The sequence below is a fragment of the Lygodium microphyllum genome, chromosome 1 (genome assembly GCF_053477565.2).
Source record: "Lygodium microphyllum isolate KBCC chromosome 1, Lygodium_microphyllum_v1.1.10, whole genome shotgun sequence".
Classification (NCBI taxonomy): Eukaryota; Viridiplantae; Streptophyta; class Polypodiopsida; order Schizaeales; family Lygodiaceae; genus Lygodium; species Lygodium microphyllum.
This window is the reverse complement of record NC_141135.1, coordinates 11,522,990-11,536,206: the sequence shown is the minus strand read 5'-3', so window position 1 is coordinate 11,536,206 and position 13,217 is coordinate 11,522,990.

Sequence of the window (13,217 nt, the reverse complement as noted above, 5' to 3'; positions counted from 1 at the left end):
TCCCCTCTTTGATCAAGACAATATCTTTAGGAATAGTTCGTCCTTGTCGTAAGACAAGTAAATTGGTTTACCCAAAACACCTAAACCGCAAACGATTCATTTAGGATGGTTAAATCGACACAATATACCCCAAGTGCTAACTAGGGTTTAGCACGTTAAGGACTTGACCTAGTCGCACTTATTGCCAAGTCAAAACTATCATACCCTAAGTCCTGCCCACATTCATGGAATGTAGGGACAATTGGACGTACTTGCAAGAAACGATCTAGGGTTTCTGCCCTAAGGACCACTCGTTCAAAAGATAAAACTCAGATTGAGTTGGAACCCCTAGGATGTCGGCCTAGTGCAATCGAGAATGGATTGGATATGAAGACACCCTAAACCCTGTTTCTTATCTAATCATGATTCTGTGATTAGAAGGCGCCGTCCGATGGTGGGTGAAATAGTCCCATGGATTAGATGCAACACTTGTGCAACAAGTTGCAACGTCACATAATCTTGTGATTTGATCACAAGAGAATGGCCAATTCCTCGGAATGAGATTGGCAGATTCTTGTGCAAGTTTATCTTGCAAGAGGATGAGTAGTCGTCCTGATATAGCACATTTCTTGGGAAAAGTGGCCAAGATAAGGGAATTAGATATTTGCTTGGAAGCAAAGGACCAATCAATAATTTGGAGCAATATGTTTACTGTTAATAGAACTTAAGGTATTGGTTAAGTTGGGTTAATAGGGTACGGCCCTAACCCAAGGACATAAGGGTTAACAAACAAACCCTTAGGGATCTTGCCTAGCCGCAATCGATCCCGGAACGAATGCTGGATGCATTCGGAGAGAAGGATTCACTCCTTAGCAGTTGGCCAAATAACGACCACTGGATATGATTGTGCTTGTAACAGTTTAGATAGCACTGTTGATTTGTTTGCTCAAGGAACTAAAGGATAAAAAGATATCTAATGCTTCAGGTTGAAGGCCTGAAGGGAGAGGCAACCTCAGTTACCCCCGACTGTCTGCCTAACCCTAACTAAGGGGGTTGTTAGCCACGCCAGGAATGTGGACCGAACCCACCACGTGAGGTCTCTCCGTTGAGCGCTACTTGGAGCAGGAGGACGCTTGGGTGCCAGAGAGGGGCTCTGGCTGTAAATCCCTCACCTTCCGGGCCCTACACAAGAGGCCAACGTGACTCGGGATTGGATCTCGAGGCCGGCATACTAGTCTACGGGCGGAATCTTGGATAAGTAATCCCTGTGGATTGCTGGATAGCCTTCGAGTAACCTATTGAAAAGGAACTTGTTTGACATTGCTTTTCTATGTCAAGTGCCTAAGATTACGTGAAGGAACCGGTGTCTAACGGGCTAATTAAGGAAGCTGCTTGATGCATGTCCAACTAAATGTGTTAGGTAATTAGACAACTAAAGCAACCTCGAGGAAAGTGCGGTGGATGTGGCCATGGGTCCGTCTTACGGATGGGTGGTCCCGGTTGGCCAGGAACTTTTCTCAATCATAATGGACACCAAGGAGATCTTCTCAAAGGAAATGAATAATGGCAAGGGCGCTGACCTAGAGTCTAGGTTATAATAAGCTCAGTTTATGCTGTTTTAGGGGAACGGAATGGGACTATGCCTTATGGCAGAGAGGTCGAGCCTTGCATCCCTCTCGTTTCCCATTCTCCTTGAACCAAGTGCAGCATGAATCCGTTTCGTCCCTGGCATTTCTGCGTAAAGTAGTTCGCTTGGGGTTCGACGCTAGTTGCCGTTTAGGAAATGACCATTAGGGGAAACCCTGATTCAGGTCGGTCCTAAGTGGGAACAGCCAGAATACTTCCGCTACGTGGCAGATGCGGAAAGTCCTAGATCGCAAACCCCGTAACATTCCATGGTAGTGCCGGGCGGAGCTTTCTAGACCTCCTTTCCGATGGACTGCTAAGACGTGTCCTGAAGGGAACAGGTGGACACGTTACAGGATATGGGTCATGCGTATCGTCACGAGCACTATTTTCTCTTCACTACACTCAAGGGTCACATGCATCGGATGTTAGACATGCATAGCATCATTTTCAAATTTGCATCACCAAACAAAGCACCATGAATGTTTGAGCATACTTTTGTCTTCAAAGCATTTTGTCTAACTAGGTACACTACATATCTAAATTAAATGCTTCATCAAAAATTTTGAAGCCCCAAAAATTTGGGGATTCTCTTATCATCTACTAGCACAAATTCAGAGGATGTTGGAGGTACCTTGCAAACAAGATTGGAAGACATTCTCTACTTCCACACACAAGAGCATATGCTTGTATGGCAAACCAAAAGGTCGCAGATTTATTCAAGCATCCAAGTTGTAAACAAGGGGAAATAAAAAACATTAGAGAAAAATAGGGGAAAATGTCGGTTCTACAACCAGATATATAAGAACATATGGGGTTTCATTTTTCCATTATCAGTTAATATGAATGCCCTTTCATCTTCACCTTCTTCTCCTTTCCTTTCTCTCTTTCTCTCTCCTTTCCTTTCCTTCTTTCTCTCTCCTTTCCTTTCTCTCTTTCTCTCTCTCTCTCTCCTCCAGCCTCCTTCATTATAGTTTGCTAGTCTTTCTCTCTCCTTTCCTTTCTCTCTTTCTCTCTCTCTCTCTCTCTCTCCTCTAGCCTCCTTCATTATAGTTTGCTACAGTAAGGTGTCACTTCAACCACTAAGTGCATTGAGCTCTCTCACATTCACTTCAGTGCATGGAGAACCATTGACACTTGGTCATGGCATCATTTGCTATCATTTGAGCACTCTTTTAAGTAGTCTATGCTTAGCCATTGGTTGAATACTCAAATAGACCTAGTGTTACCCTATCTAGAATAGCCATATCCCTCATTTTTTGGGCTCCTAATGCTCATAGGACAAGCTTATGTGATATCTAGCGGTTCCTATATCATTTTAGGATGTATTAAGATGTATTTTTGGAATCACTATCCTATAGTGGGTAGCAAGCGTTTTCATTGTGAAGGTTATGCCTATTGGGATTTTATGTTATTTGGGTATACCACTTGGATGTGTTGATGTTTGCCATTGATGCTTGGACCCAAATGTGATTATGGCATGCTTTGATCTTTGACTTTGAGATACGTTTGATATCTTGGAGCTTTGGCTACATGCTTCAATTTCTTCAATGGACTTCTCAATTATGGACTTGAAGATTTTATTGGGTTTTATGCTTCCAACTTATGCTTCATGCATCTTGGATGCTTGAATGTCATGTATACGATCTATTTCGCTTGTTTTGATTAGTTGGCATTCGATTTTGTTCCAATGGGAATCACTTGACACTTGGATATTTGCATTGAGCTTTGGATTCATATAGTTGAGCTTGAGCTTTTTTCATTGAGACAATGGGACTCATTGAGATATGTATATGCTCTCTTGATGCTTCTTGGATGCAGTTACTCTTTAGTGGGCTGATTTGATTACATGTCTTAGATATCGACACTTATCTTTGTCAACATGATGTCAATAATGTATACATGCTTTCTAGCTATGTATTGAGCTACATTATCTTTTGCTCAGTTGGTTGTGCACTTGGCAATTCTCTTCTATTACCTTAGAGACCTACTACATGCATGATGTCTATGCCTACTAGATGTATGGTTACTGACACATTGAGGTTGTGTGATAGATCTCGGTACTAGTTGTATGCATCTTCACTGCTAGCTCCTCTTACATATCCTAGTTGTTGCAAGATATACCTAGTAGCGCAAGCTTGGATTTTCCTGATCAATTTCCCATAATATGTCTTGGATTCATTGCTACATTTATTATAGTAATGTTGTAATTGCATATTTATGCATTATTTATGAGAGCAGATGCTTTGATTTAGCAATTCATTATTGACAACAGCCCTACACTTTGATGTTTTCTTCCATTTAGACCTTGTCTTAGCTAGAATTTGGGGTTGATTTGTAGTCATTTATAGCAAGCTCTCTTCTTATACTATGATTTCGTTTGTTGGCATGATGACTGGTGGATCAAATGACAATGCTATCTTTAACATTGACAAATTGGATGGCACTAATTACAACTACTAGAAGGCATAAATATGACAAGTTTTGGTGCAGAAATTGCAAACTAAGCCATTGAGACACAAGGGTGTCAAGCCCAAATGCTTTGATGTGGAGGATTAGACTGAATTGGATGACTTATGTAAATCTTCAATCATTTTGTCACTCTCTAAGCAAGTATTCTATAATGTTGCCTTTGAAGGGTAGACTACATGTTAGTTATGGGAGAAGATTTGTGATGTCTATGATAAGTAGAGCCTTGCCTCTCAAATGTATTGGCTGAAGCAACTCATGAACCTTCGTATGAAGGAGGAGATTTCCATGTCCTCCCACTTAAATGAGTTTCATTCTCTTTTCAGCTAAGTGTCTTCGTAGAGGATTTTCTTTAAGGAAAATATTCCATTGTTGTTCTTATTGGTTACATTGTCTGAATCATGGGATAGATTTTGTACTACTATGTGTGCAAATATGCCTACTGGTGGGCTGAAATTAAGGTGCATCATTGAATGAAGAAGTGAACATAAAGAATATTGATACTTTCCATAGCTCTCATGCTTTGATAGTTAGAGACAATAAGGATGCTACGAGCAGTAATGACCATTGTGGCAGAGACTCTAAGAAGTCTCGATCTCAGTCACATGGACAATCTTGCAATAAGTCCCATTGCCGTAAGTTTGCATTGAGTTGTTACTATTGTGGAAAGCTAGGTCATATTCGGCCACAATGCCATAAAATGCATGATGATAAGTACAAGGAAAAGGAAAAGGGCAAAGTGTAAGAAAAGAACAATGATCGTAATTGTCCCCAATAAGTCCAATGTCAAGATTGAAGAGATTAATATAGTGCAAACTGATTAGGATAATGATTACATACTTGCAACTTCCTCTCTTGATGTTTCATAGTTGACTAATGCCTCATCAGCTATGCTTAGTGTTGGCTGATTGATTTAGGGGCTTTATTTCATGTTACTCCTCATCAAGAGTGGTTCCACTCCTATCATATCATGACAAGATCTATCAAATTGGGTAATGACTTGGCATTGAATATTGTTGGTATTGGAGATATACGTCTGCAATTTGCTTCATGCAATATCTTTACTTTGCATGATATATGCCATGTTTTGGCTTTAACCAAAAGCCCAAAATGGTATGGTTGAGGATATAAACACGATTATTCATGAGAGAATCTATAGTATATGTAGCCAAGCAGGCTCACTATAGCATTTCTAAGTTAAGGCAATTACAATTGTTGTACATTTGATTAATAGATCCCCATGCATTGCTATATGACTATCAAGTTGCAAAGGAGGTTTGGCTTGGAAAAGGTCCATAAGATACCCATTCACGTGTCTTTGATTGCGAGGCTTTTTGCCATATTCCCAAGGACAAGTGTAATAAAAAGCTAGATCCTAAGGCAATGAAATGCATATTTATGGGTTATAGGGAGGCAGGTGAGATGGGCTATCACATATGGGATCAGTAAGCTTGAAAGGTCATCTGTGGCCCCATGATGTTGTTTTCCACGAGGAGAAAATACATAAGCAACATGAGTAGGTAATCGAGGTACATAGGGTGATATTTCAAGAGGAGCCTCTTGCTCTCGTACAGTCGGCTAGATAGCCTCCACAGCTGATGCTCTAGTGGCCCATGACCATGATGCTAAATAGGATGTATAGGCCCATAGCCTACTTTGAGACATTATACTAGAGATAGACATCCCCGTAAGTAGTTTGAGCCCTCCATGGATTAAGTTATGGTGACAAATATTGGTGAGCCTCTTACCTATGACTAGGCCATGTGCAGAAGTGATAGTCACTCTTGGGAGAGTTCTATGCAGTGAGAGTATGACTCATTGAAAAAAAATCATATGTGGGATTGGGTTCCTTTGCCTAGTGGAAAGCATGCATTGCCATGCAAGTGGGTATACAAGTTAAAGAGTACCCCTAGATGCCCCAATCTAGCATATAAGGCCAATTCAATTGCTAAGGGTTTTAAGAAGGAGCATCGTGTTGACTTTGAAGAAGTCTTTTCTCCTATAGTCAAGATGACTACCCTACGATTGATTTTGGCCTTGGTTGCTAGTTAAATCTAGACCTCCATCAAATGGATATAAAGATGACTTTCTTACATGGGGACTTGCATGATGAGATTTATTTGTAATTGCCTAAGGGCTTTTGGTAAAAAGGTAGGGAAGACCTAGTGTGCAAGTTGAGAAAGAGTCTTTATGGCCTCAAGTAGGCACCTAGGATCGCTCTCAAGGGCTTCTTTACTTGTCACAAAAGGAGTACATTCAAAAGGTCCTTGAGTGGTTTCATATGTAGGATGTTGACCCTCGCGGTTGTCCTTTACCTTCTCATGTGAAGGTTAGCCAGGCTAATTGTCTTCAATCTGATGAGTAGAAGGACAAGATGGCCAAGATCCCTTATGCATCCACGATGAGCAGCATGGTAGGTTGTTGATCAAGAGTCAAGAAGCTAATTTACTAAGGCTTCAGTCACAAATTGTTGGATGAGATCTACTTCTTGTAGGAGTACTACATGCTAGAAGGTAAAGTGGTCTTTATCATGCCATTGTATTGTTACTAGAAGCCACATGATTGGGGAAGTTTAGCATACTAGCATGTACGTGTTGATTCAAACACTAGTATACTATTTTGCGTCATCTACATAGAGGTTTACAAATGTCTCAATATATCTATAAAATATGTGGTATTGGAGGTGAAGTTCTCATCTAGCCACTTATAGAGAGCTTGCAAGAAGTTTTTGTGCCTTATAAAGGACGTAAAAGCTAGATCAATGCCTCTAGTAGTGCTACAAAGGCTATTGAGAAGCATATAGCAGAGTTGTGTATTCTTGCTCAAGATTGCAGTCAACCTGATTATAGTAAACTTGTGCAAGCTGTATTCTCAAAGCATAGTGTGAACTTGATCTCTACAAGTGCCAAAAAGCTTGGTGAATAGGCAAGGTTGTGCAAGATTGATTTTGAAGGGAAAGCTCAAAAGGTTGTTGGCTACTCTTGTGCTTTTGTCAAGGATTTTGGTTTGAAAATAGAAAAAGGTATTCTAAACACTTGGGTTTTTCAGACTCAAGCTTCTTGGAGGCCTTTCACATACTTAGTGAGCATGACTTGATATCCAACATCATAGTAAGAAATGCTGTAGCACATTCCTAAAGCTTCCATTTCTAAGCAAGTCCTTACTAGTGATGCAAACAAAGAGTGGATATCTGAAGTTACCTCCTTGGAGTTAGTGATTTGATTGATAAGCTTATGAAATTAGCAATCAACAGGCTCACAAAAGGGAAATGTAGAATTTCATCCCAATGTACTTCTTTATTTGGTTGATGTGGCAGAGTCATAAATTACATGAAGTGATGAGAATTGCAACAATGCCATTTGATTAAATAGAATGGGGTTAAGATTGGTTCTCATTCGGGGAAACTTGGGACACTTCCAACACCTTATGACTCAATAAAATGAGGATGAGACTAAGTTGCATCCAAATAGGAAACATAACAAGAGTGTCTTCTGATTGATTCATGCCATCACTCACTATGCAGATGTTGTGATTTGCTATAAAGATCACAATCGAAGATAATGAACTTTCAAGTGCATTGTCCAAATATGAAAAGCATTTTATATCCAGCATATGGATATCATCAATGAAAAGAACTATTGCTACAACTAGTAAAGAGTCTTCTACTACTACATTTGTTTGCAATCAAGCTACATAATAGCTCCCTTAAAGAATGAAAGAATGGAACCTATGAACCATTTGTTGCTAAGCCAAACCGAGAAACACTATGCTAATGTCAATATACTTTGAGATCATTTTAGTAAGATCAGCCCACTATTCACCATGTGGAAGCCACCTCCACAAATCTAAAATGTTTTAACTATTGATTTATCCTAACTCTTCTTTGATCTTACAAGTGGCTCTTTAATAAGCCCATTTTGAAGAGCAATCTTCTTTGTTATTGCGTCAATAGGGCTTGGGAGAGCATATATCCTTAATGAGTCTTTGTACAAGGTTCTCCAATGAACCTTTGGGGTTCATATGGATGCTTCTCTAGGAAGGTACATGGATGGAGAGATGGGTACTGACTTTGTATTAGCATGAATTTGAGGTGCAGCTCATTCAATTCAACAACAATAGCTTCAACAATAAATTGATTAGCATTAGTAGCAATGATTTAGCACTATTGCAGAGTTCAAAACTATTGCATTTGCAAGGAGTATCAATGCTTACTTTTAGCAATAGCCTGATTAGCATCAGTAGAGCAACAGTTCATTACTATTGCATTTGCGAGGATTGCCAATGCTTACTTTCAACAATAGCTTGATTAGAATTAGTAGTAGCAATTCAACACTATTGTAGAGTTAAGTACTACTACATTTGTAAGGACTATCAATGCTTACTTTCAACAATAGCTTGATTAGCATATGTAGTAGTAGTTCAACATTATTGTAGAGTTCAACACTATTGCATTTTTAAGGAGTACATGTGAGAAGCAAGATTTTGGGTGAGCTTTTTATGGCAACCTCAAGTTTTATTCCACATAGTCCACTTGGTCCTCTTTTTCTTTTGGGCATATATCAAGCATAAATGTTGGTCCTCCATTGTCACCCCCACCCCCACCACCACCACCACCACTAGTACCGCCATAATCACCATGATACCTTACTCTCCCCTACCTCATTATAGCCACAACCGATTCTTCTCTCTCTCTCTCCTCATATGTTGGGGACAACAAACCACTAACATCTCACTCCCCTCAATAACATTACCACCATTAGCAGTGCCACTACACCACCACATCTTACTCTCCTCCTCCTCATTAGAACCACAATTGATTCTCCTCTCTCTCTCTCTCTCTCCTCATATATTGGAGACAAACCACCAATATCTCACTCTCCTCAATAATATATATATGTTGGAGACCCACAACATGCATCTCCCCCTCAATAACACCCTCTCTCTCTCTCTCTCTCTCTCTCTCTCTCTCTCTCTCTCTCTCTCTCTCTCTCTTTGCATTAGTAGGTCTCTCTCCTTAACTTATTTACATCACTAGATTAAGCTTATCTACTTATCTTTGATTTTATTATCACAATGTTAATGGTTCAATTATGCATACATATGAGATATCACACTATATATACATTCACATCCCCCCTCTCTCCCTTCTTTGCACATATTTTATAATTACATCTTGATGTGTTAGTATTTTAATTATGCACACAAGAGCAAATTAGAGACACATCCACTTATACTTGCACATTGTTCTCTCTTCCTCTTTTAATTAGGCTTACATATGGATTGAAGTTATGCATTTATTTACAATAGACCCTTGCAAGCAATTGCTTCATAATCTTCATAAAATATAGCTACATATTGTAGCTGTTATTTCTTTCAAAAATTCTTCATTTTAACTCCTAACTACAAAAATTAAATATTTTAATATACTAATAAAATATAACATTATACTTCATGAACTTATTACAAAAACTACAAAAAAAAACTAAATTCACAAGTGCATTTGTAAGTTAGTGAACTACTATGTGCAAAGCAAATGAACATATTTATTACAAATATTAAATATCAATCCAACTGTTGATTGCTAGAGGGTGAAATGGGTGTTCTCTAACAAACTCCTAGACTCCCCCATGAAAACTTGCCAGCTCAATCAAACATGGAAGTATGTACTCCAAAAAGATACTATTAAATGGATTTTCCTCAATCAAATAGGGAAGCATGTGTTTGAAGAGGATGGTATCCATGGGATTTTCTTGAAATGTAAATGGATATGTAAAGGAGTTAGGTGGGTTATATTGCATCTTCTTTATGCTATCATCCATAAATAGTATCATTGTAGGGCTAAAGTGTGGCCAATCAATATCATCAAAATATTTTAGAAATTGTGGTTTCACCTTGACTCCTTATCGAAGAAAGAGTTACGAGAACAAATGCACTGGAGGTATCACTTTTCTATAATTAACCATATTCTCTTTAGAAGAAGACATAAAAGTGTGACATATTCTAAATAATATATGCAGAATTACTTATCGAGAATCTAGATCCTTATGTCTCTTGCACCTTTTTTTCTTTGAATATTTTTTGTGTAATGCATTCTTATTGGAGGGGAATTCACCTTTACGTAGTCGAGGAAGATATAACATCTCTGGTACACCTCCTCATTCCACTCCTACTCAGTCTGGTGATCCTTATATATGAGCTACTCCTCCTTCAAGTGCATCTAATCTGTGCATTTCCTTGGCAAAGTTTGCAACATCCCCTTCTCCAATTGCCCACACATTAACCTACCATTCATAGTTCTATTACATATAGAGAACACATCGATAAGATACCATTGCAAATATACTTCTATGGAAGGATATGATTATTTTTTTGCCGAACAGGGGTTTTTGGCAACCCCTTCTCAGTAAGAGAGAGAGAGAAGAGAGAGAGAGAGAGAGAGAGAGAGAGAGAGAGAGAGAGAGAGAGAGAGAGAGAGAGATTTGAATCACAACTCCCCTCCATCATCTCTCTAAGGGGATGTGAAATTTTTTGTTGCTAGACGAGGGTTGCTAAAAACCCCTTCTTGGTGAAAAAAATTAACAAGTTGCCTCTATCTCTCTAAGGACAATTATGAAAAAAAAATGTTAGGAAGGGATTGCTAACAACTCCATATTGAGTGCAAAAAATTTTTGAGAGCAGACTTGTGAAAAAAAAATTCACTAAGAAGGGATTGTCAGTAACACCCTATTCGATGAAAAAAAAATTCACAAGTCCCCTCAAAGAAATGATGGAGGAGACGTGAAAAAAAATTTCATCTCGAAAAGGAGTTGTAAGTAACCCTCTTCTCGACGAGTTGCTAGCAACCCCCTTCTTGACCAAAAAAAAAGTTAAAGCAAGTCACATAATCTCTCTCTCTCTCTCTCTCTCTCTCTCTCTCTCTCTCTCTCTTGTTTATCTCACTTTCTCCTTCTCTCATTAGTCTCTATCTCTCTCTCTCCCCTCTTTTAATATTTTATTTAATAATTAATTAAAAATAATTAGTAATTAAATTATTAACTAAGCAATAATTTAAGTAATGCATATGTGTATACGCCTCTCTCTTTATGTGTGATGTATTTGTGTATGGCCCTTGTCTTCATTTCTCACTATGTGTATCTCTTACATCTCTCTCTCTCTCTCTCATCATTAGGACTCAATAGAGTCCATAGAGAACGAGAGAAGAGAGATATGTATATCTAAATAATTTTCAGATGAGAGAGAAGTCTTGAAATAATATTTGATGAGAGAGAAGAGATAAAAAATAATTACTAGTTAGGAAGATCAAATTATGTATATATTTATGATATGTTTTAATATGAGACATAGTAGATTGAGACTTTTTGAATGAACTATATTGAAATATTTGGATCTTATAAACAAAAAGTAGTTCTCTCTTTTGGGACTTTTTTTCTCTTAATATAAAAAACTAATAATTAATATAACATATAATGGCAATTGTCTTAATTTGCATTGTGTATGTGAAAAATAAAAACTTATCTAGGATTTAAAAATTTTATACTATTGAAATTATAATCAAAATGTGACTTTTTATTCTAAGTGTAGATCTTGAGAGAGAGAGAGAGAGAGAGAGAGAGAGAGAGAGAGAGAGTGTGTGTGTGTGTATGTGTGTGTGCGTGTGTATGTGTGTGTATTTTGATAAAGGTCCAAAGTTATTAATGTAAGAGAAAACCAAAGGTAGTATTGTAGTATTATAGGAGAGAGTTGTTATAATTGTTTTAAGGCACACACACACACACACACAAAGATCCAAAGCTATTAATGTGTAGGAAAGACCCAAATGTAGTATTGTAAAAGAAAGTTAAAATAATTTTTTAAAGCCATACACATATACACACAGAGAGAGTATGTGTGTGTGTGTGTGTGTGTTTTGATAAAGGTCTAAAGCTATTAATATAGGAAAAGTACAAAGGTAGTATTGTGGTATTATAGGAGAGAGTTGCTAGAATTTCTTAAAGCCACAAGCATACACACACACAAAGAGAGAGAGAGAGAGAGAGAGAGAGAGAGAGAGAGAGAGAGAGAATGTGTTAAGATCCAAGGCTATTAGTGTAGGAGGGGGTCTAAGGTAGTATCATAAGAGAGAGTGCTAGAAAATTTTGAAGCTAAACAAGGGGGCTGTTTGGCCTCAAAATTTTCTAGCACTCTCTCCTTCCTACAATACTACTCTTGGGCCTCTTCTACAACATTAGTTTGAAAAAGGTACCTCTCTATCCAAAAAGTATTTTTCACATTTCTTTCTCTTCTCTCTTATCAATGAATTTTTAAAAGGACACATCTTTCTTGTCTCTCATCAATAGTTGTTTTTATCTCCTCTCTCTCTCTCTCTCTCTCTCTCAAAAGTTATTTTCATCTCTCTCTCCTCCCTCTCTTCTCCATTGAATCATAATACCCTTCCAATTGAAATTCCTTACATTCAAAGTATCTAGAATATATTTTTGATTTTAAAGACTAGGCAAACCATTGATGAATTACTTAGAGGTAGATTAGAGTTTGTATGAGCAATAATCTTTAAAGCTATGTCTTTAGTTTTATAATATACACTAGGATTCTGCACACACAGAATACTAGGCCGCTTCGCTGCCTCAAAGCGGCAAGCAAAGTTGCCGTGCTATCACATGGCAACTTCACTCAACAATCCATTTCTCATCTTTCTCTCTCCTCTTTTTCCTCTCTCTCTCTCTCCCCCAAATTTCCTATATCTAATTTTTTTCTCTCTCTCTTTCTCTTTCTTTGCCTTCTATTTTAGTTTATTTTTTCTTTTCTCCGGGTTCTCTCTCTCTCTCTCTCTCTCTCTCTCACTCTTTTCTCTCCCCGCTTTTCTTCTCTCTCTCTCTCTCTTTTTATTCTCCCCCCTCTCTCCTCTCTTTTCCTTCTCTCTCCCTCTCCTCTTTTTTCCTTTTTTTTTCTTCTTCTCTCTCTCTCTCTCTTCATTCTCTTTTTAAATTTTTCCTTTTCTATCTCTCTCTCTCTCTCTCCTTTTCTTCTCTTTGCACTTTTCTTCTCTCTCTCTTTCCTCTCTTTTCCTTTTCTCTTTCTCCTCTATTTTTTATTCTCTCTCTTTTTAAATTTTATCTTTTCTCTCTCTATAATTCTCTCTCTCTCTC